Raw genomic sequence first — 4508 nt, forward strand, 5'->3', positions numbered from 1 at the left:
TTCCATTTTATTCCGCTGCGTATTTTGGTCTTCTAGTATTTGTTCCTATACAAAGGTTATTCCTCTTTTTATCCCCATCAACTGGTATCAGAGCGGGGTTTTGGTGATTTAATTTTTGTATTTGAACATGGAGGCCAGTAATATTTCTCGCATGATTAGTTTGAATGGAAATAATTGGATGATATGGAAACCAAGAATGGAAGATCTCTTGTATTGCAAAGATTTGTATGGACCTTTGCAAGGGGATAGTGCAAAACCTACAACTATGACAGATGATGAGTGGAAGAGGTTAGATCGAAAAACAATTGGGTTTATTAGACAGTGGCTTGATGATAGTGTCTTTCACCATGTTTCTACTGAAATTTCTGCATATTCTCTTTGGAAAAAATTGGAAAGTCTCTATGAGAGAAAAACAGCTGGCAACAAAGCTTTTTTGATCAGAAAACTTGTGAACCTAAAATATAGAGAAGGTGCTTCTATTGCTGAGCATTTGAATGAAATGCAGAGTATTATTAACCAGTTATCCTCTATGAAAATGTCTCTTGATGATGAGTTGCAGGCATTGTTACTTCTCAGTTCATTACCAGAAAGTTGGGAGACACTAGTGGTTTCCCTCAGTAATTCTGCGCCAGATGGTATTGTCACTATGAGTCAAGTAACAAGCAGTTTGTTGAATGAGGAGTTGAGAAGAAAGAGTTCAGCAACATCTCAGAATGATTCACAGTCACTTATCTCAGAGAACAGAGGAAGGTCAAAGTCTAGAAGCAGTTCACGTATGGGTAGGAGCAAGTCAAGATCAAGAAAAGATATTGTTTGCTATAACTGTGGTGAGAAATGACATTACAAGAACCAATGTAAGCAACCTAAGAAGAACAAGAAAAAGGGAAAAGAAGTGGAGTCTACAGAGTCAAAGAATAATACTACAACTACAGTGCGGGTGGTGATTATTTGATTTTGTCTCCTTCTGATGATATTTTTTCTTGTGTGTGTCAGGATCTTGAGTGGGTGATTGACACAGGTGCTTCTTATCATGCTACACCACGGAGGGAGTTTTTTGCTATATACAGGTCTGGAAACTTTGGTGTTGTCAAGATGGGCAACTATGGCACAGCAGACATCATTGGCATGGGTGATATCCATTTAAAGACCAACCTTGGCTGCAAGTTGGTACTTAAGGATGTGAGACATGTGGTTGACTTGAGGCTGAATTTAATTTCAGTTGGAAGACTAGATGATGAAGACTATGAAAGCAGATTTCACAGAGGGCAATGGAAACTCAGTAAGGGCTCTCTTGTTATAGCTAATGGAAAGAAATGTCATACTTTGTACAGGTTGCAGGCTAAAGCTTATGGTGAGCAGTTAAATGCTACAGAGAAAGACTTCAGTATGGAGTTGTGGCATAGGCGATTGGGACACATGAGCGAGAAGGGGCTGCAAACTCTTTCCAAGAGAGAGGTATTACCAGATCTCAGAGGTATACATCTGAACCCTTGTATTGATTGTTTAGCTGGTAAACAACATAGAGTTTCATTTGCTAGTGCTGCTTTGTCTAGAAAAATGTATGCCTTAGACCGTGTTTATACAGATGTATGTGGTCCTTTGAGGACAAAAACTCCTGGTGGATCTGTTGATGTTCTTGGTATAAGTGGTGCACTTTATTTTGTCACTTTTATAGATGATTTTTCTAGGAAAGTTTGGGCCTATGCTTTGAAGACCAAAGATCAGGTTATTAATGTCTTTAAAGAGTTTCATGCCAGGGTTGAAAGGGAGACAGAAAGAAAATTGAAATGCATAAGATCAGATAATGGTGGTGAGTATACAGGATTGTTTAATGACTATTGCAGGTCACATGGAATCCAACATGAGATGACAGTTCCTGGTACACCTCAGCATAATGCAATTGCAAAGAGGATGAACCGCACCATCATGGAAAAGATCAGATGTATGCTTTCACAGGCCAAGCTACCCAAAAGGTTTTGGGATAAGGCTTTGAGGACTGCAGTTGATGTGATCAACTTATCACCATGTACAGCCCTAGATGGTGATGTTGCAGAGCATGTATGGTCAGGGAAAGATGTTTCCTACAGGCATTTGAAAGTGTTTGGTTGTCGTGCATTTGCACATGTTCCAGATAATGAGAGGTCCAAGCTGGATGGTAAGTCTAAAGAATGTATTTTTCTTGGTTACTCACATGATCAGTTTGGTTACATGCTTTGGGATCCAGAAAAGCAGAAGGTGTTCAGGAGCAGAGATGTGATCTTCTTTGAGGATCAAACCTTTGAGGATTTGAAGAAGAAGGCACCAGCCAAGACTTCTGCAGAAGGATTAGCAGATTGTGACCCAGTTACTCCTCCAGTATATCAGGGTGATGGGGGAGATATGCAGGAAGATGGTGTAGAACCTGATATTGATCTACCTGTAGGACATGTTGAGCAAGAAGAAGTAGGAGAGCAAGTTCCCGCAGAACCTCAGTTGAGAAGATCTTCTAGACAACGTCAACCTTCCAGAAGATACTCTATAGATGAGTATGTGATGCTTACTGATGCAGGTGAACCAGAGAGTTACCAGGAAGCAGTTGAGAGTGAGCAGAAAGAGAAGTGGTTAGCTGCTATGCAGGAAGAGATGGATGCTCTTCAGAAGAACCACACTTATGATTTGGTGCTACTACCAAATGGAATGAAGGCCTTGAAGAACAAGTGGGTTTTTAGGTTGAAGACTCAAGAATATTGTTCTCAACCAAAGTACAAAGCTAGATTGGTTGTGAAAGGCTTTGGTCAAAAGAAAGGTATTGACTTTGAAGAGATTTTTTCTCCTGTTGTTAAAATGTCTTCTATTCGTGTTGCTCTAGGTATTGCTGTTAGCCAGGACTTGGAGGTTGAGCAGTTAGATGTGAAGACAGCTTTCCTTCATGGTGATTTGGAGGAGGAAATTTATATGGAGCAACCAGAAGGCTTCAAAGTCAAAGGTAAAGATAATTTTGTCTGCAAGTTGAAGAAGAGCTTGTATGGGCTAAAGCAAGCTCCAAGACAGTGGTACAGAAAGTTTGATTCATTTATGACAGAAAATGGATATAAAAGAACGGCTTCAGATCATTGTGTGTACATCAAATGGTTTGGTGAGGATTTTATTATTCTCTTACTTTATGTTGATGACATGCTTATTCTTGGGAAAGATATGTCTAAAATTGACAGGTTGAAGAAGGAAATGAGTGAGTCTTTTGCAATGAAGGACATGGGGCCAGCAAAGCAAATACTAGGCATGCAGATTTCTCGTGACAGGAAAAACAAGAAGATTTGGTTGTCACAGGAGAAATACATCGAGAAGGTATTGAAAAGATTCAGTATGAGCAATGCTAAGCCAGTTGGTTCTCCTCTTGCAGGTCACTTCAAGTTGTGCTCAGAACAGAGTCCGTCAAGTGATGAGGAGAAGGAGAAAATGCAAAAGGTTCCTTATGCTTCAGCAGTTGGAAGTTTAATGTATGCAATGGTATGTACGAGGCCAGACATCGCATATGTAGTGGGTGTTACTAGCAGATTTCTTGCAAATCCAGGCAAAGAGCACTGGGCAGCGATGAAGTGGATTTTTAGATATCTCAGAGGGAGCTCTAAGGTTTGTTTAAGCTTTGGAGGTGGACCACCTGTGTTGACAGGTTACACAGATGCAGATATGGCCAGAGATATAGATACGAGGAAGTCTATTATGTACTTACTTTTGCAGGGGGAGCTGTGTCATGGCAATCCAGGTTACAAAGGTGTATTGCTCTCTCCACCACAGAAGCAGAATATATTGCTGCTACAGAGGTATGCAAAGAAATGTTATGGATGAAAGAATTCTTACAAGAATTGGGGCTGAAACAAGAAAATTATGTGGTGCATTGTGACAGCCAGAGTGCCATCCATTTGTGTAAGAACCCAATGTTTCATTCCAAGTCAAAGCATATAGATGTCAGATACCACTGGATTCGAAATGTATTTGAAGAGAAGCAGTTGCAGCTTCAGAAAATTCATACAGATGACAACGGAGCAGACATGTTAACGAAGACCTTACCAAAAGAAAGACAGGAGATATGCCGACAGTTGGTCGGCATGGCTTCACATTGAGGAGTCATGGGACAGCCTCCCTTTATGGGCTGAAGGGGGAGGTTGTTGGGCTGATGGCCCATATTCAGCCCATGTGGGCTTTATCAGCCCACAGCCCACACCCTCTCTTAACCTAACCCTAATTAAGATTAGGGGGGTGTGGTGGCTGCGTTTTAGAGGCAGATTAAGGCTATAAAAAGGCAGCAACGAGGCAGATCTTGGAGGCCACGGGATTCCAAAGAGAAGAAGGAGATCAAGGCAGAAAAGGAAGAGAAAGAAAGGGAAGAAGACAAGGACAACGCAGAGAGACTGTTCACAATCATCTAGCAGTGTTCTCATTTCAGGTTAGATCAAATCTACAGTAGACTCTTGCTGTGATTACTTGGGGAGGTTTTAGATATTGTGGGCAGTGACGTGATCCTTGTATCC

Source organism: Musa acuminata, chromosome BXJ1-4 (genome assembly GCF_036884655.1).
Source record: "Musa acuminata AAA Group cultivar baxijiao chromosome BXJ1-4, Cavendish_Baxijiao_AAA, whole genome shotgun sequence".
In the NCBI taxonomy this organism is placed as follows: Eukaryota; Viridiplantae; Streptophyta; class Magnoliopsida; order Zingiberales; family Musaceae; genus Musa; species Musa acuminata.